Source organism: Carcharodon carcharias, chromosome 4 (assembly GCF_017639515.1).
Source record: "Carcharodon carcharias isolate sCarCar2 chromosome 4, sCarCar2.pri, whole genome shotgun sequence".
In the NCBI taxonomy this organism is placed as follows: domain Eukaryota; kingdom Metazoa; phylum Chordata; class Chondrichthyes; order Lamniformes; family Lamnidae; genus Carcharodon; species Carcharodon carcharias.
Genome location: NC_054470.1, coordinates 157,625,401 through 157,638,165, shown reverse-complemented (window position 1 = coordinate 157,638,165; position 12,765 = coordinate 157,625,401). Strand labels below are relative to the sequence as shown.

At 39.1% G+C, this 12,765-nt stretch overlaps 1 protein-coding gene across 4 annotated transcripts in view; it reads left to right on the top strand.

The window, feature by feature from the left end:
• Positions 1 to 3,787: 3,787 nt before the first annotated feature.
• Positions 3,788 to 12,765, top strand: part of LOC121277415 (soluble lamin-associated protein of 75 kDa-like) — a 110,072-nt gene continuing 101,094 nt past the window's right edge. For all 4 annotated transcript variants that reach the window (XR_005942874.1, XM_041186848.1, XM_041186849.1 and 1 more), the window contains exon 1: positions 3,788 to 3,905. The gene's annotated coding sequence lies outside the window, so the exon portion shown is untranslated. The remainder of the gene's footprint in view (positions 3,906 to 12,765) is intronic.

Here is a 12,765-nt window from a genome sequence, read left to right as displayed (position 1 = left end):
CACATTTTGGCAGCTATGACAATCTGCAGCATTCTAAAACAATCAACAACATTCTAAGTGAAACAACCCACAACATTCTGAAGAAACAAGTCAATTCGCCGTATCTCCCAATGTTAACAGATCCTTTAAAAAATTCCGGGATCCGGATTCACCAAAAACTAGTCACTTATTCCTTGGGCCACACTCAATCTGTACCAAGTTTAATTGAAATCCCTCCATTAGTCTTTGAGATATAGGGCAGAATTTTGCACTCGATGGCAAGTGGGCCCCACTGGCTTGGCAGCGGGCGGCCAGCCGACCCCTGCCATTGAAATGGGGCCGGCCACCATTTTAAGTGGGTGGGCCAATTAAGGCCCGCCCAGCGGCATTCCCGACAGGAAGTGCTATGCGCTTCCTGTTCCGGGAAGGGAAGGAATCCCCATCTGTCAAAGTACACACGAAAAAGCGCACTTCTCCCTGAGGTAAAGTCCTGTCTCAGGGAGAATACTGACAGTGGAAAAAACTTTAAAAATAGAAACATTAAAAAATTATTAACATGTCCCCCTTATGTGACAATGTCATATGAGGGGACATGTTAATAAAGAGCACATAAACTTTATTAAATTTTTACAAAACGGACATGAAACTTCATCCCACCAATGGATGAAGTTTCATGGATAATCTGGAGCCCACTGGGAATCCTGGCCTGCCCGCCAGCCTTAAGGTTGGCTGGGCAGCTCTTTAATTACTTGAATTAGCCTGTCAATGGCCTCAATTGGCTATTGACAGGTTGGCGGGCGGACAGCTGATTTTTCTGTCCACCTGCCTTCCTAAAAATTTAAATGGACTGGGATGACATGGGGTGTTCCTCCCGATGTCATCCTGCATCACTTTCCCCTCGGCAACCAGGCCCTGCCCCCAAATCACCGAGGGGAAAATCCTGGCCATACTGTTTACAGTCAAACAGTCGAACAGACAGGGGTGAAAACATCATCCTTGCCCAACATCAGTGGTGGAAGTAATAAAGAGTATAGGAAAGAGTATTGCAAAGAAAGTGAAATGGAAAATGTGGTTAGAATAGCAGGTCATATTAAAAGAAATGTTAAACATTTCTGTATATATATTCGGAACATGCAGCTATTAACATAAATGCCATTGAAGCCAGAAAATGTTACTGGATGTCAAGTGACCAAAGAGTAGCAAATATAATAAATAAATCCTACTCCTTAGGTCGTGAGCTCCCTCCCCCATCCCCACCCCCTTTCTGTTTCCCCCTTCCTTTTTTTTTTCCAATAAATTATATAGATTTTTCTTTTCCCACCTATTTCCATTATTTTTAAATATCTTAAAATCTTTTATGCTCTCCCCACCCCCACTAGAGCTATACCTTGAGTGCCCTACCATCCATTCTTAATTAGCACATTCGTTTAGATAATATCACCAACTTTAACACCTATGTGTTCTTTTGTTCTATTGTTGTTGACATCTTTTGATGATCTGCTTCTATCACTGCTTGTTTGTCCCTACAACCACACTCCCCCTCCACTTCTCTCTCTCTCTCTCTCTCTCCGCCCCCCCCCCCCCCCCCCCCCCCCCCCCCCGCCCCCCGCCCCCCCACACACCTTAAACCAGCTTATATTTCAACTCTTTCTTGGACTCGAACGCAAGTTCTGTCGAAGGGTCATGAGGACTCGAAACGTCAACTCTTTTCTTCTCCGCCAATGCTGCCAGACCTGCTGAGTTTTTCCAGGTAATTCTGTTTTTGTTTTGGATTTCCAGCATCTGCAGTTTTTTTTTTGTTTTTATATAGATAATAATGATGATGGTTGAGGAATAAATGCTGACCTGGACACTAGTAGAATGCCCAGGTCTTCTGAGAGAGCAAGTGGGAACTTTGTTTTAAAATCTCATTTGAAATATGGCAAATCCGACAATGTAAAACTCCCTCAGTACTGCACTGGAATGTCAGATGGAATTACATGCTTATGTCTCTGAAGTCCAACTTGAATCCAGAACTTCTGTCTCAAAGCTAAGAGTAAACAAAGGAGGGATCCAGGAATTTTAGAAGATAGCAGTCTGAAAATACAATGCACTATGTCCCAGCAATAAGGAAAAAAAAAACAACTGGATCTTGTGATATATATTGTTATTGTTTACTTTGGATAAGGAAAGTTTCAAGGACAATGTTATTCCGTAGCCTTAAGAGAGTAGATGACTTGAATGCTTAAATTATGACTCAGATTGCTGGAAATGTCAAAACCAGAAGACGTGGCTCGTGATTATGCAGAGGGTACTTAACATGTGGCTGTCTAAGTTGGCAGATAGTGTAGAAAATTAGCAGAAGAATTGGGAAGATATTTGAGGGCTAGATGTATCCTACAATGTTGCTATGTGCTGTGACAGTGCTGTGCTGTGACCATGACAGTGGGACAAAGAGGCACAAGTTCAGGTTGGCAAAATCCTTATTTAACATTGCTCATCAGAAGAGGGGTGTTCCACACATGGAATGGACTAATAGTAGGATAGGAGAGTCAGTAACTATTGAATAATTTGTAGAATGTTTTGGATTACTATAATGTTGTAGTGTAGCTCTTCCCAACTGTAGGTTTCTGGATGGATGAATGGAATTGGAAAAAGCACCTTCCTCCTTTAATTCTAGCATGTAACAAATTAGTAAATTTTCAGATTAAAATGGTTTGTGACACTTAGGTCTTGTTTGTTGTCATTTGGATAAAATGGATACATTACACACTGTGGTCAGAAATCATGGATTGAAAGAAAATTTGGCCCTCTTTTAGCAGCAATGAGCTCAGTTTTATTTTCATTGCAATAATATTACTTGGGGAAGAAAGAAAGACTTCCATTTACGTAGCACCTTTCACAAGCATTGAACATTCAAAAGCACTTTACAGCCAGCAAAGTACTTTTGACATGAAGTCACTGTTGTAAAGTCACAAATGCAGCAGCCAATTTGCATGTTCGACAAACAGCAATGTGATACTGAGCAGATACTCTGCTTACTATATGCTGATTGAGGGATAAATATGGACCAGGACACCAGAGGATAGCCTCCCTACTTTTTTTTTTGAAATAGTACTTTAATTGGAATCTTTTACTTCCACCTATGAGGGCGGATGGGGCTTTGGCTTAATATCTCATCTGAAAGATAGCACCTCCAAAACTGACACTGGAGTGTCAGTCTTGACCTTTGTGCTCAAGTCCTGCATTAGGACTTGAACCTCAACTTTCTGTCTGAGATGAGAGAGTTTCCAACTGAGCCAAGGCTAACATAATGTAAGAGGAGCGTAAATGGGTAACTTTCAAATACAAATAATATTCTGATGAAGAATTATACTTCAACTCTTTCATTTGTTTTTTCTTTATTGTCTTCTGTTGCCAAACACAGGAGGAGGGAAAACGCTATTCCAAAAACCTCACAGGGGCAGCAATGGCCCTTTAAGGTGAGCTCAGCATAATCTGAATATTATTTCTGAAATCATTGTTTTCACCTTTGCAATAAGATTATGCAGCTGTTTAAAATACAGTTAGCAACTTCCTCTTGTTTCTCTTGTGCAGTCAATTCTAAATTGGATCTTTTTTTGTGAAAAAAAATCTATATGTGCAACTGCCCATCATTTTACTGGATTTGGTGATATTTGCTGGCGGGGAGGGAGGGGGGGGGGGGGGCGTGGGGGAGTGCGGTAGTATTTTTAAGTTAGACAGTGTCCCTTTAATTTAAATTGCCGGCGTCGCATTGCGTGCGTCAGCTTTATGAGCTCCAGACCGGCTTTAATGAGCAGCAGCAGCAGCGAGAGACAGGGGCAGAGCCACGCTCCGGGACTCAGAGATAGAGCCGGAGCCTCAACAAGACTTGACTGCAAATCTCAAAGACGACGGAGGGAAGCAGTTCGTGCACCTGACCTTTGGTATGTTTTTGTTCTGTATTTGCGAAATTTCAAAGCTCTGTCTCGATTGTAGTTAAACGTTGAACGTGGAAGGCCCTGGATGCAATCAAGATGCAGTAGGTATTAGTGAGTATAGGTAAAGGACTGGATTTAAAGATTGATGTGTAAATCGGCATCGGAGCATGCGCTTTTAACAGCAGAGGGGACAACAAAACCAATGGGAGATGGTCGACATTCCAGCACTGAATACCTTTTCATAGAGCTGATCATCCAAAATGGAAATTGGTGTCAGGAAGATCCTTGGTCAACAGGTGTATAGATAATATTCGTGCTGTGTATTAGGAAACGACTCTGGGGATGATATTTTGAGGAATTATTGAAATCATTTTATTGAGAAAATTTCTCAGTCGTAACATGATCAATCGTCTTGTGCCATCTTCCATGCAGGTATAATTTGATTGCCCACTTACACATGTTAGAAACCGGAAAATGGTTCAGAATGTTATTGGATTGTCAAATGTATGTCCTGTACTTTAGGTTGCAAAAATATGTAAGACAGTAATAGCACTTGATAGAGAACTATTAAAGCTTTACAGCTGAAAAAACTGAACATATACATTTGCTGAACTTCAACATATATGATGGAGCAGGTGGATGGTAGCTTTAGGAATAGAATTTGAACAGGGTTGTGAGTTGATTAATTCTTCTGAATAAACTTCTTCTGCTTTGATGTCATTTGAAGACTGATTTAAGTAATGTTACCAGTAATAGGACCTATGTTACATGAGATTACCATTGGTGTTATATAAACTTATTAAGAAGGAATTGACAATAATTTGAGATTATTTCTTGCCTTTTTTCAGCATCAGCTTTATGGTCAGTAAAAGAAATAAGAAATTAAAATGGTAAAATTAAGAAATATTCTAGTAATTTTACAAGAATGGTTCCAGGGATGAGAAACTTCAGCTATGAGGATAGATTGGAGAGGTTGGGATTGTTCTCCTTGGCGAGAAGGCGGCTAAGAGTAGATTTGATAGAGATGCTCAAAATCATGAGGGGGCTGGACAGAGTAGATAGGGAGAAGCTTTTCCCACTCATAAAAGGATCAAGAATGAGGGGGCACAGAGTTAAAGTGAATTGCAAAAGAAGCAAATGTGACGTGAGAAATTCACACAACGAGTGGTTTGGGTCTGGAATGCATTGCCTGGAAGTGTGGTGAAGGCAGGTCCAATTGAGGCATTCAAGAGGACATTAGATGATTATTTGAATAGAAACAATGTGCAAAGGTAGGGGGAAAGGCAGGGCAATGGCATGAGATCATAATGTTTATTTGGAGAGCGGTGCAGACATGATGGGCCGAATGGCCTCGTCCTGGTGCCGTTAAAATTCTGTGATTCTGTGAATGTCATTGATCTGCATAACAATGGGTAACATGGGGAAAAAAATCAAAGCAATTGTTAATCACATTTTGGAATAATTTCAGGCAAATATGATTTTGTTCAGATTTTGTAATGCCTTATTTTTAATATTTAATTTTTGTTCTGATGAAAGTTGATTGAATTGGTCAGGAGAAACTGTTTCCTCTGGTGAGGGTGGCCACAGCAAGGGGACATAATTTTAACATGAAACTAGGCCATTTGGGGGTGATGCTGAAGTAAAAACAAAGTGCTGGAAATACTCAGCATTTCTGGCAGCATCTGTGGAGGTAGGAACAGGGTTATGTTTTGAGTCAAACTTGATTCTTCTACAGAACTGGCCTTTCTCATATCTTGGTTATGTGGCTGTGTGCATGTATCCAGTGGTGAACAAATGTCTTTCTAATGGGTCATAATTACTGAGTGACCGGTTTTAAATTTGTAAAAGCCAATCCAAAAAGGATGCCAATTAAAATTGGAAATGCCGATGTTTGTTTGCACATGAGTGCAGTCTGTTGTTGACATGGGAGTAGGGAACAGTGTGGTGTGATTTTAAAAAAAAATTTAAATGTGATTTTCCTGGTGCAAGCTTTTGTGTTGGTTCAGTTATAATTGATAATCCTTCATGTACAAAGTTAGAGTGTAATTGTTTGTGACGGGTGTGTCATAACCAGCAGCAATAACATGACAACCTAGTGATATTTCATTTTGCAAAAGCTTGGTGTGACTTGTCAAGATTAATTTTATTTAGAATGTATTTCATTGACTTTCTTCTTGAGTTCATTAGTGCATACACATTTCCAGACTCCACTTCTAAAGTGTTTTGAGACATCCTGAAGTTGTGAAAGGTGCTATATAAATTCAAGACGTTCTTTTATAGTACAGACCGTGGCCAAGCTAGTTCAGGTATTGTGTGAATATATAGTTTTTAGGTTTGAGGTTGTGGTTTTCCCCAAATGATGATAATTAGTTTAGGGTAGTATATTGTATGCCAAGTTCTGGCTTCTTATCAGCTCAGGGGCCAAAAGAATTGTGCTTGGGTCAACAAGGCTGAACTTCACTCTTGTTTCACCAGTTATCTATGATAAATAATTCTTGTGCATAGAAATGCTCAAGGTCCTAATGTTTGTTGTTTAAATGCAAGAGATTTTGCTTTACAGAGCTATACTCTTGTTTCACCAGCTTGTAATGATCTGTTTTATTCATTATGATTAATCAGATTGTGTGAAAGAATGGAGAAATCAACATTGGTGTTCTTTTGTGTGTTTTTTAAAATTATTAATTTGTTATGCTTAACACCATCTGTTTTCAGAACTTAATCCCTAATCTAATCGGCCCTGGAATGTCTTAATACAGTCTTTGAGTGGAATTACCAGTGTTTTTGTGATTATGACTGACCATGTTGAAGTTTGTATGACCATGGCATTACTGTGGCTAGTAAAGTTACTAGAGACGTAACCTGCAAAAATGTGGTTTTCTAGTTGATTAATCATTCATTTTGGATATTCCTGAATGAGAGTCGAGAAATCCTTGTGCCTCATTGGAGCTCACGCGGTGATGTTGACTCTGTTTTTGTCTGTTACTTGCTCTGAGGGACCTTTCATAGAATGTTTAGGCATTAACCTCATGTCATCTAAGAAGCCAGCAGTTGAATGTTAGTTACTGGAGACGGGTTTGAACATGAACTAATGTCTGGAACTTATTTCATGTTGGTTTATTTGACAGGAAAGGTGAACAGATGTGTGCCGTTTTGTGACTTTTGTGGCTTTTCTGGATGATAAACGGGGAAAAAGCAAGTTCTAGCAAGGTCCTTACAAATTTGTGTTTTAAAATGGGGAGGGGGTTGTGGTTGTGGAAAACATGTTGAAACCATTGCACTGGGAAAGTATATTCCTCTGGGAAGTTATTTTAGTGAGATTTGTAGACTTGGGGGAGGGAAACAAAAGGCTTTGTATGGCATATAGTGAGGCTCCTCTGATTGGTACCTTCTGTAGTGTGAATGGTTTATATCAATTACCAAACGGGTGTTGACGTTAACATGCTGCAATATCTAATAGAAGTGGAGCCTTTTAATAAATTAATTAATTAGTGCATATGTGTAGGAGTGTTATTGTAATAAAGTAAACTTCAACTCTATGGATTATTGTAGGATGGTAGCTGGATTACACAGGGGAATGCATGTCAGTCCGTAACCATCTTTTAGCATCAATTAGTAGGTTTTCAGCTTATCTAACCCTGAACAATTCAGGAAAAATATTTTGGAATTAGTTGTCCAGAACAGTACTTTAACCGGGTTTGAGTTTCTTTTTCTGCAATAGTAATAGGATAAACATAATGAATTTGGAGTAATGTTTTCTAGTCACATCTGTGTTTTAAAAGGTGTGCATTAACAATTGGGGTTTACCAAAAAAAACTAGTTCAATCTTTTAATTGGAAGTTCCCACATTAAAGCAATTGTTTCTGATACAAGAAGTTATGGAATTACTCATGACACAGCAATTTTATGTCTATTTTGAGTTGTGACATGGCAGGTCACCTTTTCATTTTTGGTTGCAATTACATGTCTCACGGTTACTGACATTTCAATCTTCTGGGACATAAGATAGTTTGTCCCCCTGTCAAATGCACCATGATACCTACTGGCCAGGAAGGTCCCAGTTCTGATTTCTGGTCTGTGCCAAATTACTTGCGCTAAACCAAGTGGCAGTCAGGACATTATGATTGGACTCAGCACCCTCACGTTTAGGAGAGAGAAAAAATTGCCAGGGTTGCCTTTTTAAATTGGTATTTGGTGATACATTCCAGTAAGTATGTTTGTTAAATGGTCTGCTTCCACAGTTAAGAGAGTGAGTGTTGGCAGACTGTTTAAGTTCACAAAAAAAAGAATGAAGTGCATTTTGGCAAGGTGCTGGAAAACAGCTAACACCCATAGGATCTGTCCCAACCACAAGTCAATATCTGCAGGAGAGGAATGGAGAAAAATGGAGGAGAAACAAAGTGTTAAACATTTTGTTTTAATGATTGGCTGGGCTCATCAGTTTTATCACACCATTAGATGTAAAAATTTGAAAGTTAACTGTTGAGTCATAAACAACAGCCCTGCAACTGTCACTGACAAAAGTTTGAATCTACGTCCAGAGATAGTTATTGAACCCAAATATAAAATTAAACTTTTTTTTTGAACTCTGCTTAGTACCTGTTGCCATTATGAACTGCCATGGCATTACCATTCTTTAACTTGTAAATCTGATCTCTTGGAGCTGCAAATATTCGGTTTGGGAACCTATCAATGCACAGTGCACATGAACTGATGGACAGGGAACCCAATTTCATTTCTACTGGATCCTTCAATATTAGACCAGATAATCTTTTTCCTCAAAGATTTGAACTGAGTTTGTCAGAAATTAAAAAAGAACCATGTGTTGTTGAGATCAAATCAATTGCCTCTAAACCAGTACCTCACTTAAAACATTTTTATTTTACTCAGTAATTTTTATTTCCTCCGCAATTAACAGTTTTTCTCTTAGAATCAAACTGCTTTAATTTTAAATAAGATGCTCTTTTTCTGTTGCAATGTAGTAAATAATTTGAGATCAATTAACTTGGGTTGTCCAATAACATGCCCTGGTTCCAATGTTGCAATTTTATCACTAGAATTAAGAATAAAAAGGGGTGAGGTCATGAAAGGACTTAAATACAGGTATTCATTCTCATATTTTAAACTAGAGGCATTGAGGTACCAGAAGCCAGTGTTGGTCTCTTGCAAGCTGTTCTTGATCTCACTCACTTTCCCCTCTTATTTCTCCTAAGCTGCAACTATCTCATCTACAGATGATTCATTCCCCATGCTCACTGTATTGAAATCAAGATTCATTATACTGTCTTTATTTTTCAACTACCTCAAAGTGCCTTCCTTCTTAAAATCTTTGGGCTTTAAAACCTAGGTTTGCCCTCGTCTAGTTATTTTCCTTCTACTGTTTTGAAACTTGTTGTGGTCCTGTGTTTGAACCTTGGTTCACCATTAAGCTCCTCAATTTTCAACCATCTTCAATGGAGATTCCATATTCAGCTGATGACATCCAAAGCAAATAGGGTTCTTGGATTTCTGAGGAGGAATTTTTGGCATCGTAACAAAAATATCAGACTTCTAGTTTAATAAACATTTGTTCGCCCAATCCTGGAGTATACAAGTCGTGTGCGGGATCGGCAAGAGAGATAAATACGATTGAAGTGAAAGATGTGCTGCGCGATTCTGCACAAATCAGTGTGGGAAATACACCAGTGTCACATCCTTGATCAAAGATAAGGAATGGGAATCACTACAGCAAGGGAAGGAGAAAAATAGACGGACCATGTTCTATAAAATGTGCAATGGACTGGTAGGAATTGACAAAAACCAGCGCTTAATGCCCTCGGACAATGGCAAAACACGAGGCAGCCATCCTCACAAACTGCAAAGACCATTCCCACAGTGGGACAAGCTGCCAAAGGAAATAACCACAGCCTTATCACTTGAAATCTTCAAGACCCATCTTTAGATTATTTCCAATTTATATGGTTTCATTATTGGGACTACCATTTAAACATGTCATGCCTGGTTTAGCCAGCGCTACCTATATAAATGTTGGCAGAATACCGATATTAATCTGTGATGCAAGTGGAAGCAATTTTTTAAAAAGTCTAATTTATAAAAAATCGCCTTTTGTCACTTATTGCAGTCTCCCTATGTCTACAAGTCTGATATAGAGTCATTTTTGATTTTTGTTTCAGTATTACTGAATTCATGTTGCACAGGATTGTGGTCCAGCTAATATATTAGTTTCATTTTGTAATTGTACTGCAGCCATTCTTCATTCAGCAAGCCCATTAATCTCAGTGATGAGTCGTCTGTACTGTCCACCCCATGATCAAGGCGGGCATATCATACTGTTGCACCAGTAATTTTTCTTGGATAAGAATCCCACTGACTTTCTTATCTATTTTGGCCCCTTTATGCGGCTGAAATAGATTTATGCAATCTGCATTATTCTGCTGGTGCTTTGTCAATGTTAGGGTCTTATCACATTTTCTATTTAATATAAATTGATTTATATTGAGATCCTACATTGATCTGCACTTTGGATGTTGCGTCTTTACAGCAGTCTGGTGGAGTAAATGGGATGGTTGAATTGGGGTGTATTCTTGCTTGTATATCTGGGTACATGGATCACCTTGATTAAGGAATATTGGGCAGGAAGAAGCGCATGCCCATATTGGAGCCTGCCTGATTTTTTTTTTGTCCCTCTCTTTTCGTAAACAGTATGTGCGTATTTTGAGTGCTAGCCTCACAGAAGTGATGTAACTCAGAATTAATGAATCCACTAAATTGCAGTGAACTCTATGCTCTTGAGTCTCATATATGTATTGTGTTCCCTCAAAACATCATACGCATTAGCCATAGACTAGAGAGAGATTATACAGACAAAAATAATAAGTATATTTTAAAATTGTACAGAATGAAGGATGAGGAAAATAATTACATTTTATCCAACTTTACTGATCTGTGCTAAATGTCCTGCTTGCTAGAAGCACATGGGGTTAGTTTGTCCTGTCCTATGGTTCTGCTACCTTAGAACTTGCCACATAATGTTTCATATGTTGAAAATAAAGAACAGTACTCCAGTAGTATCCTCCAGATTGTGAGATTCCTTGTGCAAGGATCTGCTGTTCCTTGTCCAGCTTTAGATTCATTTTCTCTTTGAATTGGAGACCCACTGAATGTTAATTACTTTTTTCATGAGAAAGCACAATGGTTGCCTTCAAGGCTAACTCATCTGATCCTGGCTTACCAGATAAAGCTCACATTGTGGTATTCAGCTTATTACACCCAATATAATGGTTGAGACGTCTGGTCAGATGGTATAGTTTATTAAAACAAAATAGGAAATGTGTTATAGTATGTACATTACAAGGAAAACACTGCAGGGAGAGAAATGGTGCACCATGAGGATATTTGTCAGGTGCATTGATTGACACCTGATAACCATTATTTGCATTTTTTTGGATCAATCAAAATTAAGATAAGGAACTTGAAGGAGCAGTCCAGTTCCCTCAGCCTGCCAGCCTCAAGCTGAGTTCAAGAAAAAAAAACAAGCTTAACTTAATATTTGGTTTCAAAAACCATTTCTGAATGTAGATTCAAACTTTTGTCAGTGACAGTTCCCAAGTTGTTGTTTATGCATCTTAATAGTTAACTTTCAAAATTTTTAAAAGTTATTTTTGCTGTGGTTTGATAAACTGATGAGCCCAGCCAATCAGTAAAGCAAATTGTTTAACACTCTGTTTCGAACATATGAAATAGGGCCCCTTGAGCCTGCTCAATCATTCAATAAGATTATGGCTGATCTGTTTGTGTTTCAAATTCCACATTCCCATCTACCCCCAATTACCTTAGTTTCTTGTTAGGTAAGGAAATCAATGACCCTGCCTCCATTGCTTTCTGAGGCAGAGAATTCCAAAGCCGCACAAACCTCTGTTAGAAAAAAATTCTCCTCATCTCTGCCCTAAAAAGGACGGCCCCTAATTTTAAAACATTGCCCCCTAGTTCTGGACTCACCCACAAGAGGAAACATCCTTTCCACGCCCACTTTGTCAATACCGTTTAGGATCATATATACTTCAATGAAGTCAACTCTCGCTGTTCTAAACTTCACTGCAAACAAGCCAGTCTGTCCTACCTTTCCTCCATAAGCCAACTCGCTCATTCCAGATATCAATCGAGTACACCTCCTCTGAACCACCTCTAATGCATTTACATCCTTCCTTAAATAAGGAGACCAAAACTTCACACAGTATTCGAGATGTGGTCTCACCAATGCACGGTATAACTGAAGCATAACATCCTTACTTTTATGCTCAATTCCTCTCGTAATAAAGGATAGCATTCCAATAGCCGCCTTGATTACTTGCTGTAACCTGCACACTAACTTTTTGTCATTCATGCACTAGAACACCTGGATCCCTCTGCACCTCAGAATTATGCAGCCGTTCTCCATTTAAGTAATACACTGCTTTTTAATGTTTTCCCTCCATTTTTCTCTGCTCCTCTCCTTGCAGGTTACTTGCAGGTTACAGCAAGTAATCAAGGCGGCTATTGGAATGCTATCCTTTATTGCGAGAGGAATTGAGCATAAAAGTAAGGATGTTATGCTTCAGTTATACCGTGCATTGGTGAGACCACATCTCGAATACTGTGTGAAGTTTTGGTCTCCTTATTTAAGGAAGGATGTAAATGCATTAGAGGTGGTTCAGAGGAGGTGTACTCGATTGATATCTGGAATGAGCGAGTTGTCTTATGGAGGAAAGATAGGACAGACTGGGCTTGTTTCCACTGGAGTTTAGAACAGGTGCTGACTTGTGGTTGGGACAGATCCTATGGGTGTTAGCTGTTTTCCAGCGACTTGCCAAAATGCATTTTATTCCTGTTT